Source organism: Hypomesus transpacificus, chromosome 17 (assembly GCF_021917145.1).
Source record: "Hypomesus transpacificus isolate Combined female chromosome 17, fHypTra1, whole genome shotgun sequence".
NCBI lineage: Eukaryota > Metazoa > Chordata > Actinopteri > Osmeriformes > Osmeridae > Hypomesus > Hypomesus transpacificus.
Genome location: NC_061076.1, coordinates 9655482 through 9678876, shown reverse-complemented (window position 1 = coordinate 9678876; position 23395 = coordinate 9655482). Strand labels below are relative to the sequence as shown.

General features: G+C 42.5%; 1 protein-coding gene across 8 annotated transcripts in view; it reads left to right on the top strand.

The window, feature by feature from the left end:
* Positions 1–23395, top strand: part of cep112 (centrosomal protein 112) — a 206211-nt gene that overhangs the window by 26653 nt on the left and 156163 nt on the right. The gene's annotated exons all lie outside the window — the stretch shown is intronic.

Sequence of the window (23395 nt, the reverse complement as noted above, 5' to 3'; positions counted from 1 at the left end):
AACCAATTATGGGTCTCATCAGGGTTCTCAACAATTGTGGCATGCTCACATGACTGGTGTTCAAAAAGCAGTCTAAACTGTCTCAAAGTGCAGGAGCAGGGCTTTCACTAAATTCTAGGATATTACATTAAATGTGTCTATCTCTCTGTTTTTCCAATTTTCTCATGGCTCGATGTTCTTAATGTGTGTGTTTGTGTGTACTTGCACAATGTGTGTTGAGTAGCCAAAGAATTGGATATGTATCTCCGTCTGTTACTATGGTCAGAAATACCCAGCCTTCAGCTGCAGTGGCTGGTTAGCAGTTAGGAAGGAGCACTGGGCTCTCATGAGAGGAGTGCAGAACTTTGATTGACGGGTAGAGACGGGTAGGTGTGTGTTTGTAGGTGTGTGTTTGTGTGTGTGCACGTGTGTCAGTCACTTCCAAACACACAGTAGACAGCAAAGAGGAACTACCAGCAGACATGGCTTGTATAGACTGGCATATTTGGTTTCAAAGAGCTTGTTGTTTTTGTATACATCTCTACCGTCTCCCATCACAGGAACACTGGTTTCCAGGATCCTTTTCTATAGACGTGCAGTCTATTGTCACCATCTATACCAGGGGTGGCCAACCAGTCAGAGACTAAGAGCCATTTTTTTTTTTACCTTGTTACTGCAAAGAGCCACATCCTACACACGGGCACATGTGAACATCGCCCCATCCCTTCCTCTCTCTCTCTCTCTCGCTCTCGCTCTCGCTCTCGCTCTCGCTCTCGCTCTCGCTCTCGCTCTCGCTCGCTCTCTCTCTCTCTCTCTCTCTCTCTCTCTCTCTCTCTCTCTCTCTCTCTCTCTCTCTCTCTCTCTCACACTCACACTCACACTCACACTCACACTCACAGAGACACAGACCTCTGCTCAGACAGATTTTTCAGCCCAGGAGATTCAGGCCCAAGACCAGCCCACTTTTTTTGTATACCAAACAGAGCCGGATGCAGTCTGCTTTGACTGGGGGTGTAATTACCTTTTCTGGGGGTTATCATGATTACAGAAAGGGATCGTATTATTTTTTATATTGATACAATTTTTGAGACTGCTTAACGATCAGTGCTAATCAGGCGGAGCCAGACGTTGTAAACATTCTGGGCTTAGCCCCATAGGACGTTTGGGTTTGATGTGATGCAAGATAGGGACTTCCACACTTAATGCGAGCGTGCACAGCACGCAAGCCAACATTTTTGGCCATTATTTGAGCGCAAAACAGTTTTTTGAGCTAAATGTAAAATAAACATAGACGTTTTTCAATTGGTAAAACCTTGTCTAGTGATGCCATCACTCCGGCCCTGCTCCCATCCATCCTCGCTGACGCGTATCGTTACGGTACGGGCCCCCCGGCCCCGCTATCGGTAGCTTATATGAGAAAACTTATTGGAAAAGACGGGCTGTGGACCCAACCAACTCTATTTGGGAGGGGAGAACTCCCTCACATGGTACCATCCATGCAGAGGATGAGGTGCCAGAATGTGGAACGTGTGTAGCCTACTTTAAGAAAAGTCATCATCCCGGCCAAACCCTCCATCTCCCACGACCTCTCAATCACCCTGGGATCTGCGACGGTGACCCCCTCATCCTCTGCCAGGAACCTTGGGGTTACCATGGATGACGAGCTCTCCCTCACGGCCCACATTGCTGCGGTCTCCCGGTCGTGTAGATTCACCCTCTACAACATCCGGAAGATCAGGAGATACCTGTCTGAGCACTCCACCCAGCTGCTTGTCCAAGCAATGGTCCTCTCCAAGTTGGACTACTGCAACTCGCTGCTCGCCGGTCTCTCAGCATGCGCAACCCGCCCTCTTCAGAGGATTCAGAACGCAGCGGCCCGTCTGGTCTACAATCTACCCAGACGCTCCCACGTTACCCTGCTCCACATCTCCCTCCACTGGCTACCTATAACGGCCCGCATCAGATTCAAGACCCTGGTACTGACCTTCCGAGCAGTGAACGGGACTGCACCCGACTACATCAAGTCTCTCCTGCAGCCTTACACCCCCACCCGCCCCCTACGGTCTTCTTCAGACAACCGCCTGGTGGTCCCACCGCTCAAGACCGCCCGGTCCCAACACAAGCTCTTCTCCTGCCTGGCCCCCCAGTGGTGGAATCAACTCGCCACCTCCATCAGAGACACAGACTGTCTCTCCACCTTCAAGAGAAGGCTCAAGACGCACTTGTTCCGGGAGTACAACGGTACTTAGGAATGGTTTGTTGAACCCAACGCTAGTTTCCTCAAGGATCACAATGACTCTTGCTTAGACTGTTGCTCTTGTTGGTTAGTGGTAGCTGATTTAAACTGTTGTATTATATTTAATCCTATTTTTATTGCTTTCCTACAGGTACACTTGCACTTAGAGATTCATGTTGTGTAATTGTAATTTGCTTAACTACATGCTCTTATGGTTTCTTCCCTTTAGCACTTATTTTTGGTTGTTCACAATGTGTACTTCTGTTTTTGGCTACCTACAATGCTTTAGGGCTATCTTGTTGTTATTATTAGTGACCTATGCACTTTGTAAAGCTCTCTCTTGGAAGTCGCTTTGGATAAAAGCGTCTGCTAAATGAATAAATGTAAATGTAAAAGATAAAACTAACGTGACAACAAACAACTGTAACACTGTATCTGCTTTTCTGCCTGACTTTTCAAAGTGATTACCTTGTTCTTGCGAAATTAAGTCCCTTTTGGAAATTCCTGGTCAATGTTAGCATGGAGTGAGCTGAAATGGCGCTGAAAATTTGAAGCCTTGAAATGCGCTAATGACGCCTGGCATAAGGCAGAATGGCCATTACGTTCAACAAAAAATATAAACTCACAATCTGTTAAAAAAAGTCCTGTGTTCATCTTCATATTTCTTTTTTTGCTGAGCATTTTTTCCCTGCCATTTTCAGAGCGAACTTGACACCAATTGTTTACTCAACAACAAGGTTTTCCCTCCCTCCAAGCTCAGAGTTTTATGTTGGTCCACACCAACATATTTATTATATCTATTTTAGATACAAAGTGAATGTATACAGACGCGATCATGCGAAAATTCACGTCAGACGTGCATTTGCGTGGGATGAAAATATTGAACTCAACATGAATATTATACACACATACATAAAAAACCACAAAATGCTATATGAATGTAAGAGCCGCACGAGACCAGGCAAAGAGCCGCGTGCGGCTCGGGAGCCGCGGGTTGGCCAGGCCTGATCTATACCCACCACTGCCATCCTAATGTTGTGGAACCCCCCCATACCCAATACAGTGACACACAGTAGGTTACTCTGTGGTTCGCAAATGGATAGAACAATCCCGAGTTTCTCTACAGTCCCTGACGTTCTTCTAGACGTGATGCATTAGAAACTATTAAAATGGTGTTGGGTGGATTTTGGGAACTCTATGCCCTGCAGGGAAGAATTGAGGGCTCAATTTTCATTTTGCTTCTGTACTAGGTCTGGGCTTTCGGTATATTAGTAGTTTTTTGCCAGACACATTTTTGGTTGCCCAATCAGTGAACAGAGGGAGTGGCTGAGTACGAGGACCTTAATGTCGCACTGTAGTTTGAGTTGTAGTTCAGTAATGGCGGCGGAGAAAGATGCGAGCAAAGCCATTCGGTCTGTTGTGGCAACGCTGCCGAATATCCAGAAGTTGGAGCCGGAGCAACAACAATCTTTGCTGAGTTTTGTCGGTGGCCATGATGTTGTGGCCCTCCTCCCCACGGGGTTCAGGAAATGTTTGATTTTCCAGCTCGATCCGTTAGTGATGAATGTAACGCTGAAAAGAACGGTGGACCGGTCACTGGATCAGCTCACAGCAGGGTCATACCGTGCAGTAGGCTAATTAGCAAGCATTTTTTTAAGAAATGAAAACAGGTTGCACCATAACAATTATTTGCACTTGCACAAATGCTCCACAAAAATATTTTAAGGTTGCAGGGTTTCCCGCAGAAAATTAGTTAGTTAAGGTGGTAGGGTGGAATTTGCCGGCAGACCGAGGGGGGGGGGAGAGAACGTTCCTGCAGAACAGGGGGTCTCTGCAGAGAAGGGACTGGCGTTGGTCACGGTTTGGAATGAAAGGGAGAAAACAGGACAGAGTAACACAGCGGTTATCGCTCTTTTTTTTGGACAACGTAGTTAAGGCGGCAGGCGTGTGTTGCTTAGGTGGCTGCCTTAACTGCAAAGTGCTGCGGGAAACCCTGGGTTGCACTGATACAATTTTGGGAGCATATGTGACCAAAATGGTAGCAATTTTTAGCCCTGCAGACACACACACAGACAAGTACTGTATACACACACATACTGTATACACACATACCGTATTTCTCAGAATAAACGCCACACTAAAAATGAACATTGTGTAATAAACGCAACAGCATTTAATTGAAGAAATATGGTAGTCAAACGCACACAAATATGCAGGTCCAAACCACCCACACCCCAGGTGACCCAGTCCCCTGAAACCTTACCCTCTCTAAAGGCCACACACCCTCCCCCTCTGTGATAGCCTTACCCACAATGGTGTGCCTGCTCTTCCCCAGACAGGAAATCACTGTGACATCACTTCCCATGACCTCAAAGCTGTGATGGAAATCACCCACTACCGGCCTGTTCCTGGTCACATGGAGTTAAACTCTGCCAGATTAGCAAACTTTCCAGCTTGCATTTTGTGCTTCTTTCCCCCACTAATCTACTGACTCAGATGGTGGCTGTTGTGTTTTTATAGCACAGCATGTGCTGCTAGCTGTAGCTAAGAGTCCCAGCTGTGGCTAAGGTCTAGACAAAGGGAAGCGCCTCTAATCAGATATCTAGGTCTTATAATCCTGGCACGCACCAGTAGTGCGTGCGTGTGTTTGTGCGGGATCTGGGACAGGGACCCCAAAAATTCAAGGGGCACAGGGTCCTTGCTCAACCCACTATATGTACAGTTCAGGGCTGCAAGTTTGATATGAGTTTAGGCAGGTACATGAATACTAAATGTGAGCGTGCGTATCACAAGTATATTTTTTCCGCGACCATTTACGTGCAAAAAAAGCTTCATGTTATATCATAAATTGGACACATGTTGTTATTATGTTTGAGTCAAAAAAGCTGCATGTTTTCTCCACTGGTACGGCACCCAGAGGGCACTGTATGATATTTTATTTTCAAATCCGGTTCTTATCGAATCTTGGTTCCAATTCATTTTTATTTTTATTTTAGAAAATGTATTAATATAATGTTGTTAGCTCTGATTCTGATGTGCAAATAGACACCGGAGAATATTCATTGATATTTCTGTGAAAAACTTGTGCTTTTTGTATTTATTCAACAACATTTGTTGGCCTATTAACTTATCCTGTACTATACATTATATAGCTACTACAAAAATCATTGAAAGTTGATGTCAAATTATGAAATGGAAATGAATACGAGGGAAGGGTTTGCAAACCTACAATTTCTATTTCTCAAAAAATGGTTACGTTTACTTTCCGGCCCATTTGTTCGTAGTGCCCGACCTGCTGCTGCTCTCAACTACCAATTTAACGTAAAAACTGCTGATACAGCTCTGCAGCTAGCTAGACTACTATCGGAAACACACGGCTAGCTAACTCCTACGTTCATCAAGACTCAATTGTTCTCTGACATCTTAGAACGTCGAAGCTGCTGAGATTGTCAGAAGATCGCCGGAAGATTGTCTGTGGCGACAGCTACGCTCTAATCCTTAATATCCATCCATTAATTTCAACTGGCCATATTTTGCCATTAAATATTTTGGAGCTCTCCGACAAATTATTTTGAGAAATGTTGCCTTTTTTTGTGCCTACTCCCCTGGTTGAGCCTTTCACATGGTTACAGGCTGAATGTTTGACTACAGCACAAATATAAGGTCAAAAGGTTACTAGCCTACTGCCTCTCCATTAATTGATCGCCCGTCAAACGAAAATGGCAGAGTAGGGCACAAAAAAGGCAAAATTGTTCAAACTAATTTGTCAGAGAACAAAATATTTTTTGGCGAAATATGGACAATAGAAATGAATGGATGGATATTGAGGATTAAAACGTAGCTGTCGCCACAGACAATCTTCTGACGACTCCAGCTTTCATGTTTTAACGCCTGGAACACATTGGCTGTGAAGCGACGCGATTGGCTGCGAAGCACCGTGTTTGGCTGCAAAGCGCCTGGAAGCACAGCCTATTTCTTTTCGGCGCCTGTGTTATCGAATTGGACTGGCCACACTGGCTGCAAAGTGCTGCAAAGTGCCACGATCGGCCCATGCTCTGCAGCAATAGTTTCGGCAGCTGTTGAATTTTTTTCACAAGACGCTTTTCAATTAGACTAGAAGATGATAAAACACACCATGTTTTTTGGTATATTTAAATAAAAATCCCCCATGACTGCAATGCGGAAGTGGACATTTTCAAGTCCAAAAATGAACAAATTGGCATGTTTGGGGCCATCCAGGTGGTTGCTGTAGATGGCTTCAGCAGCAGAATTGTGGCAAATGCAACCATGCCCATTAAAAATTATTTGATTGTTAATGATGAGCTGTACAAGTGAGTACTATACTATGCAAAGCAAAAGTAATAGTTTCTCTTAACAAAGGAGCACAGGGATGATTGACAGCTATCACTAACCCCATTTTTGCTTTGTAGAACATTTGTGCCCTCCTTACCTGTCCCTACATCACATGCTTCAGCGCTGCAGAGAATCTCACCTTTTCCCCTTTCTCCTCCATGTCACTATATCCATTTAAAACATGCTTTTCAGCGCTCCCTATCAAGCACTGTGTATTTGAAATTGTGTTTTGGAAGTCCCTGCCGCTCTATCAATTATGAAATTAAATGTATCTTCAGTATGTCTGGTCTATGCATTGTATATCATTGAGTCTAATACATTTAATGGATTTGTGTATGTCTGTTGCACCAACTGGACATGTTATATTAACATATATATTCGTTCCAGCTGTGCAGTAGTCAACAATGGGATGTGGGACCAGGTGAGGGTCCACCATGGGAAGGAGTTTTACCTGTGCCTGAACATGCAGGATATCCCCCGAAAAACAATGAAGCTTGCAGCCATCTTGAACTGTGCACTGAATTCGCCTGCACCTCCACATTTCTACCAGAATTCCACGACTTTATTACAACGACAAATATTACAATAACAAAACAATCAAAAACTTCATTTTCCCATTTTTTTGTTTTGGTTTTGAACCGCTACAGAACTAATGATTTCTGTTGTTCTTTTTCCCCGTTTTTCCATTCTGGTTTTAACCAGAAAAAAAACAAGTTTGTTTTTCCGATTTGGTTTTGAAACTGAAAAATGAAAGAACGAAGGGTACACGGATTTTACAGGCCCCTATTCATATCAATGTTTTTATTCCAAGCTTGCTACGCACATACACTACTCGGCTATAGAAACTCCCCTTGCTTAACCCACTAGACATAATAATTTAATTGTGATGTCTATAAGGAGACAACCAGTATTAGAGTTCAGAAACAAAATGATTTCTTCAGAAATATGTATCAATTTGTTGTGGCATGAACAGAACAGGTTATGTTAATCCTTAGCCATTGCTTTCTTAACCCTACACTTAGATTGTGCGGCTTCTCACTTTTTCTCATAAATCAATCGCCCTTATGGAGATCTTTCCCATTTCCAGATTTTTGTTAGAAACTGAGAAAGACATGTTACATTACATTATCCATAGGGAACATAAATGACAGACCAATTATTTATCAGTCCCCCCAGAATTTCGCGGGCCTTTTTGGTGATAGTTGCAGGCTAAAATTCCCGATTTCGCGGGAGCTTTTCCATAAAGTTACGATGGTGTTTTTTGTGTTTGTTGCGATGAAAAGTTGTGAATTTCCCTCTGTGTAATTAGTAGGGCTGTGAAATGATAAAAATGTTTAATCAAATTAATCACCGGTTTCTGTGGATTAATCATGATTAATTACATATTACAGATTTTCCAAATTTTTGTCATTAGTGTGCGTCTTTGATTTTGCGTGTGCTCAAGCACTCCTAATATTTTTTTTATATTTTCTTAAATATATTGTTTATTATCATTTGATGCTGGTAGTTCATGAAGAAAGGGACATCCTTAGTTTTTTCATTCAATATTTTGCATAATAATACATAAATGTATTAATTGTTATCCAGTGAAAATAGGGATTTATATTAGCAACAGGGTTTACGTTTAGCACTTTTGCAAGGCACTGTATTCATGTCACATTCTCATTGGGGGCTGAGCACCCCTAAAGGTCTGATCCTAGAATCGCCCCTGCGACGACACCATATAAGCTTGAGTTTAAATACATTATTTAATGTAACAGTATGTACTGTACATGCAAGTCTTAGCTAAATGACTTAAATGTATGATGCACTTTTCGATCAGTCCTCCGACACCACAACACGATACTTGCCGAGTATAACAGCGCAACAGCTCAAACACAGGCAGGGATACAGTAGCAACGCTAGTGCTAAATAAGTATTTAGCTGCTAGGCTCCATGACGCCGGGTAAGAAGAAAAGAACGAAGGGGCACCCACTTTTCTGGCAGATTAAGACATGTTCGTAGGAACCTAGCAAAAAATATCCTAAACTTTCCAAGACTTTTAGCTAGGTTTAGAGGTACCTAGCGAAAAATTGCCTCAACTTTCTCAGCTTTGGTTTTATTGGATGTTCCATCTTAGTTTTTTTGGAACACGAACTTCTCATCCAGAAGTTGCAGATTGGGTGGAATTGTGGTTTAATTAATCCTGTAATTTAATCATAACGCGTTAACGCGTTATTTTTCACAGCCCTAGTAATTAGGGTTCCTCCAGTAGGAGGAAACATGAAAATCCCTCACCTTTCGGCGAAAATCGCCGTTTTGAAACCAAAATAGGTGACCTACGTGAATCGTGTAGATTCGATGAGAAATTGTTTGGGGGGGGGGGGGGGGGGGGGGGGGGAGACACTTAGCTAACGTTAGCTACAGCTTGATGAATTGAGTGGTTGAGTGGATACGTGAACACAGCCGAAGAGAACGCAACGTTAGCCAGCTAGCTAAAGCTCCGGTGGAAAATTCCAAAAGAACATATGCAGCCCTTAATGCCGCTTACACACAACAGTGACACTGACAGAAAAGCTAATTTGAGACAATATAAAGATGGAAAACCAGGCTAAGAAACGTAAACGTAATTACCTTCACTAGACAACGTTTTACCAATTGGACAAACGGCTATGTTTGTTTCAAGTTCCATGCGCACGAGCATTAACCATGGAAGTCCCTAACTAGCATCACATCAGACAGAATTTGCATGCATTACCAAAAGGCGCTCGGTGTGGCGGCATATACGGGACCGGTTCTGGTGGGCCGGTCTGGATCAAAGTCCAGCGCCTATTTTTCCTTCCAGTCCGTCCCTGCCGTTCTATCAATAAGCAGATCTGCCAACCTGTACGCAATTTGTGTAGTGGAAACGCATTTTGACTTCAAAATACGCTGGTACTTGTATTGGCTGTCAATCATGATGGAAGAGTAGACAAGTTAAGTTACAGCATGTCCACCATCTTTTGGGGGGTTATGCATTAAGCCATTTGTGGTGCCCTTACCACAATGTGCCTCATATACTGTAAATGTTAGACCCAGTGACAGGCTGGCATGAAATGGCTTGCATAATACTTAGTAAGGAGGCCATAATAATTTTTGACTCATGGCTTAAGTTACGTTTCTCCAGTTCTCCCCAGGTTGGCAAAAAAGTATCTCAAAATGCATCAGATTGATGCTTTAAAATATGGAATATTCAAATTTTCCTTATGGGGTAGCATGCACCCGGACCGCCTTAGAGGGGTAATATCCTTCTCACCTTTTTCACCCCTGACCCGTTTTCATGCCTGCTGTTGTTTTTGTAAGTATTCTTACTAGGGTTCCTCCGGTAGGAGGGAACCTATTGTTTTTGTTAGTATTCCTACTATTATTATTTTTCTTCTCCGTTAAATGGCTCAATAGCGCAAAAAGTCCTGGACCCGATTTTTTCCAATTTGGCCCCATTAGTCCAAAATGCCTGTAAATTGGTATTTATGCCTTATTTCTCATGGGGAACAAAAAAGCCTCAAGGACCCATATTGTCAGACCTTCAGAACCCTTCTCCTCATGAACTATAGATTTAATCGACTTGAAATGTGTTACAGATGTGTAGAATGCATGTCTTTACGTAGGGTGACATGGAATAAGAAATGCAATACAAAATGGCTGAAAGGGGTGTATTTATGTGAATGTACACATTGCCTCAAAATCTTTGTGTCAATAAATCCAATATAATTTTGACTCATGGTTTTCAAACCTTATAGGGTTCAAGACGACATCAGTCTGAAGTACCTTAAATAATTTCACCTTGGTATGTCTATATATGATTGAATTCATTTGAATTGCTCCACAGCGCGCTCCAAATTCTCACAGGCTCATCCTGCTCCTTGACACTAGGGTGACCACCTGTCCCGCTTTGCGTTGTGTCGCACAGCATTTTCACCCCTTGTCCCGCACGTCGTATATTGAAAATGCTGTGCGATACAGCGCAAAGAAGGACAGGTGGTCAACCTACTTGACACATGCGCAAGCTTGGCGAGAGGCACACACATTCTTTCTGGAAATGGTGTGCTGACCAAGCCCCCAATCGCTTCCAATCGCAGCTCGCCGTTACGAATATAAATTATTTTTCGGCGGCCATTGTTGTTTTCAACTGGAATCGCCTGGCAGCCACGATCGGTAAGTCCTATTTTTACACATTTTAAGCTAGAATCAATGATTGGGTTCGTGAAAGTACACTAGTCTTGAATTATGGTGAAGGTTTGAGCACTTTGAGAACGAAACTACGAAAAGTAGCTAGCTTTCCCCTCTGTGTAATTAGTGAATCATGTAACATTTCCCCACAGACCTGTCGGCTCAGAATTTTGATTTGGTTTGTGAAAGTCTTTGTAATAAGCCTATGCGCCAGGGAGACCGCATAGGTTTAGGCGGCAGCAGTGTTTCCCACAGATTAGAAATCTATTTCTAATAGGGGAGGGAGGTCGAGGGGGTCAAAATAATTCCTTTGTTAATAATTTGTTACACAGAACTTTATTACATTAAACATTAATCCAAAATGATTAAAAAAATCAACAACGACAAACAAATATTTTCTGCAAAATCAGGTAGCAACGCTAGTGCTAAATAACTATTTAACTGGTCGGCTCCATGACGCCGGGTAAGTAGCTAGCAACTCAGACTTCTCATCAAAAGAAGGGGAACCTTCGACATTTTCGTAGGTACCTAGCGAAAAGTAGCCTCAACTCTCCTAGACCTTTAGTTACGCCACTAATGGTGAAGGCTCGCTGATATAGCTGTCGGTCTTACCAGAACGGCGTAAGTATGCATCGTTGCTAACGTGTGCTGATGTAGTGGCTGTGTGCGTACGTGAGGAAGACCTGTGAGCGCAGCTGAACGAATACGCTGCGTGTTTTAACCTAAATATTGTAAAAATAAAAATATAACTAATATTATGAAACGCGATATGTGGCGGCCGGTGTTGATTCTGGGTACCGCACCGCCACAAATTAGTCTGTGTGGGAAACACTGCGGCAGCCATGTTTTGGTCGCGTCATGTTCATAAGTTCACCATTTCACAGTTTGGTCGCACCAAAAATGTGTTTGTTACCAAACCTCGAGGAGGGGCAGCCTTTAGGAGATGTGGGAATTGTGCTTTTACCCAGATGCTCCGATTATTTTTGTGATTTGTGGAAAATTTGCAGTGGATTGAGACTGCGTCCCGGGGGTACATTGTTTTGACTTGCCTCAGAGACAGACTCAGCTCGCTCACTGGCAGTGTGTAAACAATATCGTAATTCACTAAATTCTACTCCTAAAACGTCAGGGAGGACTGCTTTTTGTAGACAAGAGTCTGCTGAAGATAGCCAGTATATGGGATATTTCAAAACAAGTATATTTCATTTGTCATTTTCCTGAGAAAGCGACCTATGTTAGCCAGGCTAGTTTCACTCGGTCAGCCTATTTAAGTAAGTAAGTAAGTAAGACTTTATTTATATAGCACTTTTCATACAAGAATTGCAGCTCAAAGTGCTTTACATAAAATCAACAAAAACAATAATACAAGTGTTGATCTAACTAGCCGCACTCTATCTGCGGTCTCTCGAATCCGTCTTAGATCTGAGCTGCCACTTGCAGTATATAATACACAAACATGACAAGGGGGTAGACAGGACAGGAAATGTTCAGCATAACATGAGGAGAGAGAGGAGAAAAAAAGGCAACCCCCAGACTATGCTCCTAGAGGAGTACAGTGTGGGAACAGGCAAAAAACACCTCAGCATTAAGCACATCAATTGTACAACATTACAGAACCACATGACTTGCAACGGGGAGGGGGGAGGGGGGGGGGGTATGGACAAGCAGCATCTGGACCTCGCAGATTGTATTGCCATGGAGACAGCGTTAATCAGGGCCCAGACAGAGACAACAATCCTCAGGTGTCTGTTGGAAGGGGGGTAGGGAATGCAAGAGAAGTCTCGCTGCAGCGCTCTTCAGGGGAGTTGTTGTTCCAGCAACAGCCTTGGCCAAGGCCTGTGCTGGTTAGGGTGCCGAAAGCAGATAAGATTGGGGTTGTTTGGTTGAGTAGCCGCATTCCAATTTGCACGTCTACTCCTTTTTCCATCGGTCTCCGACGGTCCAATCATGTCGGCCAGCCTTAGGGGGCTTTTTTACAGCTGTAGCCATTTCCTTAATTTTTCGATATGCCAGGGCAGCGCCTAATCCAATCAGCAAAAGCCTGTAATCGTGGATCCAAATAGGTAGATGTTTTCCACGGAAAGCGCCGCTGGACACCCGATGCGTCCATCGAGTAGCCAGCTGCTAACCTCTCGTCAGGACAGTCAGGTTCCCCTGAACCCAAGATGGTGTCAATTGCATTAAGAGACCAGCTGATCAAATCCATGATTTTTAGTTTGTAGAGCGGTGCGGAGAGAGTCTCTCAGTATAAGACACAAGACACAGGACTAGGACTATTTAAAGGTCTCTGATAGTCATAATCACTGTTTACAGGCAAAGGTCGAGCTGGTCTTTGGTCAGATGTGTATATTGGCCAGTTTAGAGCTAAATACTCTTGCCAGAGCATGGTATCGAGCCAAATGTTTTGAGTGACTTTGCATTGCCGGGTCTCCATCAGGTCAACACATTTAGATTCAAGTTCAAGTAATGCTACTGCATTTCACAGTCTGTACAACTGTAGTTTATGTCAAGTGTTGATGTAAAAAGCTTCGTTTTTTACAACTGACATGGATCCTTTCTTCACTTTTACAGGTCTGGAGGGTCATGCAGAGGCCTGCTCAACAGAGTTCAACAGAGGATGCTGATAGAAAAACAGATCGCTTGCTGGACTACCCCCCTCTAGCTGGACAGTTTCTCTTCATCCCCGACCCCAGGACAGCTTCATCCAGCTGGCCTGCCCTGACTGCCTGCCTGCAGGCCCTGCTTGTCCCTGCCTGCCAGCCCTCCAGAGACAGACAGTCACCCCACAGACACAATAGCTCTGCAGACTGGTTTTTTGAGGACATTGATGAAAAAGGACAAACCAGCATTTTTTACTTTGATGAAAGTCTAAATCTTTAATCCTTTCCATGTCCCAGCATGCCAAGCTGCTGACTTTTAGTGTCTTAAGTAATGAAACCAGTTCAAGTTATAGACTTTTGACCTGAATCCAACGATTAGTCATCTGAATAAAAACCACTCAAGAGAAGTACTGCTTCTTGGATGATTTGTGCTCCACATCAGTTCATCTCACACATTTGCCTTTGTTTCCATGGGATTCATGGAATTGCTAGTTTCTGCTCCAACATTGTGTAATAAAAATGTGTGTAATGTGTCCCATTACACACATTTAGTCAATGTTTTTAAACTCAACCGACTGTTGTCATTTTACCATACTGTTCATATTGAACAGACATCAGTGTTTGGGAAGATTACTGTAAATTTCCACTTTTGATTTGTATTTCCATCGTAAATTTGGTCTTGAATTTCAATTGGAAGTGGTATTAAAAGGTCTTAAAAAGTCTTAAATGTAACTTGTTTACACTTGTAGACACCCTGTGAAGCCCCCACTCCAGAGACAGTTGGTGACAGAGAGGTGCAGACATTAAGTTAAACATAGTTATGCCTTAAGAGTAGAGTAAAAAATAGAGACTAAATGTGTAAATGGATGTTGAAACTATGTTCTCTGAGTTGGTGCATGTCAGTTTAGGAAAAGGTTGTCTTTGAAACTTCTAGGTTTACAAATAATTCAGATTTGATTGGAACTCTCCCTTTTATACATTTATAGTTGGATTTGACATTTAAAAGCCATTTAATTCATTAGCAAGTTTTTTTTAACTCAAACAACCATAACACAGTACATATGGTATACAAAGCAGCAGTCAGATTTGGCGAAATCGTTAGCTTGGATGTTATCTTGACATATACATGGGGTCTTGATGATGATGCCTACGCAGCTTTAAGGCAGAAAGACGCGTTCCATTTCAGGAGACTCCAAGACCGTAGCGCGTCAGTATCATCTTCATATCACGCAGTCGGAGCACAGATAGATAATCAGCGTCAGCGCTCTTGGGTACCCAGCATGCAGTGCGGCATGTCAAAAAACGCCAAGACTTGTGGAAAATAGTTTGGTTACAACAGCTATACAAGGGATTTCAGTTGTTGCGTTTGTTCAGTTACATGTTTGTAATATTGTTGTTTGTTAGTTAAAATAATCATGTTGGTCACCCTGAGAGTGCATGTTGTGTGGTTTAACAGGAAGTGAGAGTCGGCCATTACACATTAATATTTACATGGAGTTGATCATGGGCTGTGCCCTAGACCAGTGGTTTTCAAACTTTTTTTTCGGCGACCCACATTTTCAAGATGACAAACCACCCAAATGATATTACAAGGGGTGTTTGCAAATGTACAATTTCCCTACCGTTATAAATTATTTGTTCAAGTTTTAACATAATAATTAGTTTTTAAGTGTCTACGACACCACAGCTGCCCTGCTAATGCATGCACAGTCTGTGTTTGATGTGATGCTAGTTCGGAAAGAAAGATATAGGTACTTCCACATTTAATGCAAGCGCGCATAGCGCGCGAGCCAATATTTTGGGCCTTTATTTGAGCGCAAAATAGTTTTTGAGTTCATGCTAAATAAACTCAGCCGTTTTTTCTTTGGTAAAACCTTGTCAAGTGAAGGTGATTTGCCTTTTTGCCTCCATTTTTCAGCCCCACCCTTACGTTTCTTAGCCTGGTTTTCCATCGTTATTCTTCTCCCGGTGCTCCCGATGGCCAGTCCGCTACTGCGGGGCTGTACCGGGTGGTGGATTTTCAAGTCATGTCATTTTAAATTCTCGTGCTGTCAGGGGGTGCTGCAGCACCCCTAGTTCCCGCGGCCATGCATATGTATGTATTTTTTTGAAGCTCATGATCCGATGATCATAGACTTCACCTTTAATCGCTAGCAACACACACAACATCATTACTGACGATTATCAGTGCTGTAGCATTAGCAATCACCATTGGCGCATAGCAAATTACAAACATGAAATAAGAACAACTTAAACTTAGACATATTAATCAAACAAACCTTGTTCCCTCATCAAACAGTTGCTAAGTATCCTTATATTTTGTACTGCTAATTAATTATCTTTATCTTATCTCCGTATTTATTCTGTGAGCTACACGTGAGTGCGCTATCCTTCCAAACTTCTTATTCTGCAGGTAGGCTACGTCCGATTACAGCACCTAGCACCAGCTTGTTGCGCAATATTTTTAAAATAAAAGTAAATACCATATAAAACGGGAAATTAACAGGAAACAAAGCACTACTAAAAAATAGTTGTCATTTACAAAAACCTATGACAAAATAATTATGAAAACGTATTTGCCGACCCAATTTTCATCCCCCGCGACCCACCCGTGGGTCGCAACCCAGACTTTGAAAAACACTGCCCTAGACCTATCGCCAATGAGGCTATTCTTGATTGCAAATTGATTGTGGTTCTGTAAAGCGGTCTTCAAGCCATCTTTGAGAAATTCTGGAAATAGTGTTGCGATCAATGTGTTTTGATTGTGGGAGGCAATTTTTGGTCTACATCCAAACCTCATGCGTCCGCTACAGCATTTCTGCTTTGGCGTGACCTGCGCTGGGAGGGAGGTAAACGGCATGGATTGGGATAGTGTGCGGGCAGGTGTGTTTTTATTGGTGTTTTACTGGTGTGTTTTTTATATAGGGTGAAATGGAATGAGAAATGTAATACAAAATGTCTGAAAGGGATGTATTTATATAAATGTCAACATTGCCTCAATATCACACTTAAGTACCATCAACAATTTCACCTTGGTATGTCAAAATATGATTGAATTTGAGTAGTTGAGTCAGATGGCTGAGCGGTGAGGGAGTCGGGCTAGTAAAAAGAAGGTTGCCAGATCAATTTCCCCGCCGTGCCACATGATGTTGTGTCCTTGGGCAAGGCACTTCACCCTACTTGCCTCAGGGGGAATGTCCCTGTACTTACTGTAAGTCGCTCTGGATAAGGACGTCTGCTAAAATGACTAAATGTAAATGTAGTTTAAACTTTGGCTGAATCCAACAACTCTTACCACAGAAGAAACTTACTTTTTTATACAGTAACTGAACATCACTTATTCAACACTGAGAATAGCTCAATGGACGGGGACAGTGACCAACAAAATATAAGGTTGTAGGTTTGAATCCAGCCGCAGTCTTTTAGCCTGTGTTAAATTTGAATATCTGTTTAGTTAAACAGGATGACAAAACATTGAAATGTCAACCGCTTCTTAACCTTTGTCCCAAAGCTGACCAAAGCTATTACTCTGCCCTTTCTACTCATACATTCTCAACAGTTGGTGTGTGGCAGAGAGGATAGAGAGGTTGCCTTGTAACCTTATGCTCATGAGTCCAAATCCCCATTCAGCCTATTGTAGTTGGCCCAATATGAAGTAGTTTTGTTCTCTTGTTGTCCAACTCTTGACCTTCTACAATGTACATTTTTGTAATATTTTGCCATTTTGCGGAGGAACCCGCATCGCTGCTTGCAGCTATATTTTTTATTGAGTTATTGGTTGAAAAATAAGTAATTAATAAACAAACATTCATTAAAGAATAAAACCATTGAGAAATTGTCCCCTAAATAACCTTACCAACCACCCAAACAAAAGATAACCAGGACTACAAAAATGTAGCAAAATAGGCTTTACTTATCCACAACATGAAACAGATACCTATGGATCAACAAAAAAAGTCAGTTCAACTCGAACTCAATAGGCGGGAGGGAGGGCACTTCTCGCTCAGTATTCGTTAGTATAGTGCAATTGGCTGTCAACGGTCAATGCTGCTGATTAGCGGCTCACTGGCATGTCCCGCCTCCTGGCAGTGGCATGTACTTCCGATGCCACATGCCAGTTAAAGATTTAACCAGTGTTGGGAAAGTTCACTTTCAACATGAACTAGTTCAGTTCATAGTTCACACATTTCTAAATGAACTAGTTCCGTTCATAGTTCATAATTCAAGATTTTGAACTAAGTTCACAGCTCCAAAAAATGAACTAGTTCAGTAATTTTTTTTTGCAATATGTTGCGAGCTATAATTTTTGCTATACATTCTAAATTATTTCCACAGCCCATATAGAACCACAGACAGCAATTATTTTATTATTTTAACGCTGAAACTGTGAGTCAGATTTCATCTTCATATCCAATTTTTTATCCTTATCCAACCAGGATTTACATTCACTTTGAAGGGAGGAATTTCCCTTTTTTAACAAAAAAGGATTGAAATCTTTATCTGTCTGCAATACCGCTCTCGGCCTCTACGCAACTTTGACGCTCTCACGCTTGCCAGGCATAGACAGTAGAAGAAAGCACACGCAGCAATTGACTGGTCGGGCAACCCTGGATACAGGACTGTTAACGGTGCGTTCTTTGCCTGGAATTCTTTAGAAATCTGGCACCTTATTGAACGAAATTAAAAAGAGTGAAAGAGTTTACAGACACCAGAATGAACGTGTTCACAGTATCGTTCATCAGGCAGTAATACAGTACGTTCAGTTCACGTTCACCAAAATTATGAACAAGTTCATGAACTTTCGTTCAATGAACGTGTTCAGGCGCAACAATGGATTTAAACCCTACTGGAGAGAGTTGTGGGAGACGACGATTTTAAGGCAGATTTTCTGTGTACATGTAGCCTGTAAGGTCAAGAGGTCCTGCAGAGAGGCTTCCACTGAGCAGAATATAGCACACAGCCCAGACAGTTAGGAGACGGTGAGGTAAATCATGTACAAAACAGGGCTTATGTGATTAACGACCACTTCACCTGCTGGTATGCTCTAGTGTATCAGTGTACTGACCACTAAAGACCCGTTAAGGAAGTAATTCTGTGCATTCTATATCTGTACTGTCCAACTCATGTATTTAAGCATGGCTGAGAGACATGAGTTTTCACTCATGCCATCAGTTTGTCTTGAACTGATTGTTTGATCCGGGCGCTCGACTAATAAACCAAAGTCAAACTCCTTTCCTTTGTCGTGACTCCTTCCGGCCTGCCTTCTTCAGAATAACTTCCTTATCAACGATAATTGGTCAAAGTTGCAGGAAAATTGCGGTGATTGGTTAAAATTGCAACGTATCGCTGAATTCGTGGGTAATCGTTGAATTTGCGTGAATTGGTGCGATCGCAACATCGCGAATTCCTGGAGGTTCTGATTTATGTGTCAACATTACCAACAAGCAAGCACTCAGACAATAAGATAATTGAGTACATTATTATGTTGCTAAAAATAGTTAATTCGCTAGCCTAGTAAGCTTAATGTTACCGGTAAAATCTGTGGGCTGGCTAGCTAGTGAAAGGAAGCACTCAATTTACTTTGTTAGATAAACCTTACCTTCGTAATTGTGGATGTAGCTTGACACGTACAATTTGAACCCCTTTCCCTCCTCCTTGGAGGACAGGACAAGTTATCCCTTACTTCTCAGCGTAAGAAATGGTTGAAATGCATGAGAAATACAAGGTGTTGCATCAGAGCGTGAGAAATGTCTGAAATGCGTGAGTCTCACGGCGAATGCGTGAGACTTGAGAGCCCTGGTGTATAGCAGAGGATAAGATAATAGGCCTACAAATGTTGTTGAATAAATAGCCTACAGAAAAAGCAACATGTTTTCACGGAAACATCAATGGATATTCTCCAGATGTTCACATCTGAATCAGAGCTAGAACAGAACATTACATTCTTATATTTTTTCTCTCCAATAAATTATTGGAGGGAATTAGAAAAGAACCGGATTCGAAAACCAGAACGATAGCTCTGTGTGCAGGGCTCTGTGTGCAGGGCTCTGTGTGCAGGGCTCTGTGTGCAGGGCTCTGTGTGCAGGGCTCTGTGTGCAGGGCTCTGTGTGCAGGGCTCTGTGTGCAGGGCTCTGTGTGCAGGGCTTGTCCTATGTCCCTTTGTTAATTATTCTATTCACATTATGCCTATGGGACAGTCTCTCATCTTAACTGATGGTTTTACTGCAAGCACTGGAACAGCTCTGGGACTTGTAGTTCAAAAGGTGACTTGCTGTATTTCAACTATAAAATTGGCACTCCATTGCAGACATGGGGGGCCTCAAGCAGAGGCGTTGTTAGACATAAAACTCTACTGGTGCTCAGGCCCCTATTCATATCCCTTTTTTTCTTTAAAGCTTGAACACAATGCATGACTAGGCTATAGAAACTCCCCTTGCTTAACCCACTATACAACAGTTCAGGGATGCAAGTTTGATATCACCTTTGGCAGGGACATCAATAGTTAATGCGAGCGCGCACATTTTTTTCGCTATCATTTGAGGGCAAATACTGTTTTTTGAGCTTCATGTAATATTGTTTTTATGTTTTAGTCAAAATATGATGATCGGTAGGCCTAGAAACGTTCTTAGTTTTGTAATGTTTTCTTAGCCTACCTTAATTCTGACTTGTGTGCCGAGTCCGACACCTGGAATTCTGCGGGCCTCGGTTTGTGTTTTCGGTTAAACTGCTTAGATTTTACAAGCGTTGATTGGGAAACTGCGTAATTTGTTTTGCTGGGATTATCAATATAAATGAATGCACTGACTAATAAAGTAAATTGTTAAAACTCAAACTTTAGATTTTACTGGGGCACCGATGATTTATACTGGGAACGTGCCCCAGTAAAAAGTGTCTTACAACGCCCCTGGGCTCAAGAAAAAGATTTACTTTTTTTTGTGTGAGGAGTGACAATTAGAGACTGTTCTTTCAAAACCCCAGTTCAGGTTTTGAGGGGTTGTGTGAAATACATTGCTTAGGGGTTGGTGGGTCCTACTGAAATCTTTTGCAACATGCAATGCTATTTGCTACACCAACCTCCCTTAAAACTAAAGTAACCTACAGATTACATTTAAGACTATCGACCTTTCTTGGAGTACATTAAATGGAACATTATATGGAAATGGCCTGGAGGTAGCAATTTTCAAATGATGTTGAATGAACGGAGCAGCTGTTGCAACACAACCTTGCTCTTCAGAACAATTAAAGGGGCAATTGACTGGGTTTTTGGGGTATTTCACACTGTTCCTTAAGGTCTCCGAATAGGGTATGTAACAATGGTTGGGTTGAAAATGGCCCGGGTGCTGTTCTATGCCCTCTGACAGATCCTCTGAAATGTTCCCGGGGAAAAACACTAGCTTTTCTCCTTTTATGGTATGCTCATTAATATTTAGATAAGCTGCGCGCTGATTGGTTGGTTATCAACGAGTGAAGCTGGGAGCAAAAACGCAACACGGCCAACAGCAGCACTCGCTGAAACACCGAAGTTGGAGACTTGAAATAAAAACGCGCAAATAAATCTATTGTGTCTACACAACACTGTTTTCAACAGATTGACTATATATCATTTGAAATTATAACATTACTTGTTTCCACTGTTGTTGAAGCAAACTGGATTGACTTAGGTGGGTAGAACGTTAGGCTACAGCTTAGCAACCAAACCATATCGTGATTCTACTCGGCTTCAGTTAGCTAGCTAGGCTAGCTGTAGATATCTTGCTGTAAAATAACATGACAAAGATCTGGACAAACATGCATGGTGAATTGTAGATTTTCATTACACAGGTTATTTATTTGAATGAAACACAGTCAGGGACATGAATCAACGTTAGCCCCATTGCCAATAAACTAGGCTAAATTATCACACATTCTACCTATGCTCTTGCGTTAGCAAGCTAAACTTGTTTACATGCCTACACTCTAGGTGTTACTAGTAACAGTTACTAGCAATGCTAACGTATCCTGTATCTAGAGCCTGCCTTTCTCCATTTCTTTCAAACAGATTATCTAGACAGGTGTTAGCAATAAGCCAGACTGCTGTTCGTTTTCTGGCTATTTTTCGGAAGCTTCCCTTCTAATGCCGACTACAGCTAGTCTAGCTAGAGTCATTTGATGTGTGTAGAAACGTATTTAGCATTCTACCTGGTATGCTATATACAGGAAACGTTAGCATTGCTAATAACTGTTAGCACAACATCATACTGTCCTTATAGCTTGCGGTTGCAATGAGCATACGGTCGAAACAGCACCTCTTTCCAGGTTCAGCTTCCTAGCAAATCCTGCTTGAAATTGTCCAAGGTTGTCAAAACTGTCTTGGGTGAAATGTTCAGAGCAAATGAATGATTGAGTGTCGAACTTCGCCGGGATCTTCTCATAGACAACAGCAGCCATGCGTGTTGAATGTTTGACTCCTTGGGAAGACTGTGAGTGTTAGCCTTCCCTGTACAGCCTGGAACACAGCATTTACGACCATGGTCCATTTTCAATATCCTTGTTATAATTCAAAACGTTCTTCTTTGTAATTCCTTATAAGTAGCCTACACAGAGCAGCGCACAGCCAAACTAGTATCGAAGATAGACGCTACCTCGGGCTGGTCTGGATGTAAATTCTGGGGCGTGACAAAGATACGGACCAGAGCCAATAAGAGGGCAATCACCGGTCCTGCGTAGGACCGGTAGCTTTGTTGAAAAGCTAGCGTTTTACAGCCAAACTTTTTCTTTTTGAGATTTGAATAGGAAAGAGGTGTCAATGGACTTTGATATTCACGGTATGTTCAGTTTACCCACCGAACTGTTGTTATTTAACTATGACAAGGTAAAATCGGTTTTGCAGTCAATTGCCCCTTTAACAGACATTCTGAGCATCTTCCAGAGGGAACCTTGACCGCTGCGTCGGCTCTAAAAGGGGCGAGTGGGACTGCTTGCCATCTGTCTCCCCCCATTCCTCCTGTACTCTCCAGAGTGTCAAAAAGCATGTCACGTTAAAACTGAAGACGAGGGAAAAAAGAAAAGGGGAAAAAAAGTCACACAGAATTGTCTGATAGAAGACGTTTTAGAACCTAGAGGTGTAATTCTATATCTTTCTCTTCCCTCCTTCTCCTCCCCCCCCCCCCCCATCTTCCCGACACCTTTATAAACAAGTTTCTCAAATGCCCCTGATGTAGTTTGACAAACTTTCTCCAAAGCGTCCTTTCAAGAGGTGATGAAAAAGTGACACCCACATGTGTTTTCTTGTCGTTGGCAGAATCTGTTACATCCCCGCTGCAGCCCCTCCCCTTCTCCCTCCATCACTTCAGTCAGATCCATCTCTTTCTCCAACCATGACAGGTCTCCTGTGGTCTCGGAAGATTGCACAAGAAATTGTGATAAATCAAGAAGAATCAAAGGAAGAGAGAAAAGGAGAGACTTCAGAGTCCTGGTGGTTGAAGGATGAGTGGCGTCTGTTAAGTGCAGATGTTGTTGAAGTGCTAGATAATGAGGGTAGAAGAGTGGAGTCATTTGGAACTCTCTGAGAAGGCAATAGAACTTAGTCTGCTGAGTGAGACTCACTTACTGAGCAGACTGAGAAATGGTGTTCATTTGAGATCTAAGAAAATGGTTCCAGTAGTGATTTAATTATAATATAGATGTATGTAGGTAACTTCAATTTGTTGCTCAATCACAGAAGGGGCAGATAAAAATCTGCTACTGTTCAAATCAGGATAATGTGAGAGGGACTGGCTCCCCAGTCCAAGTAGTGCATAATCAAGCACATTCGATACCATGGGACTGGCTCTGTTTAGTTGGGCTGTCCTAGATCATGCCCTCAGGAAATCCAATAAGTGAGCCAACAGCAGGGCAGAGGTTCTGAGCAGAGAGGCAAGAGCCAGCCCTGGGGCGGAGGAGTGTCCTATCTGCCTGGATGCACATTAGCCTGATGAACCACCTCTCGCTGAGCCTCACACTGCATACACAACGGGGAATATCTGATGTGGGAAAGGTGATACAAGAAATACTGCTAGAC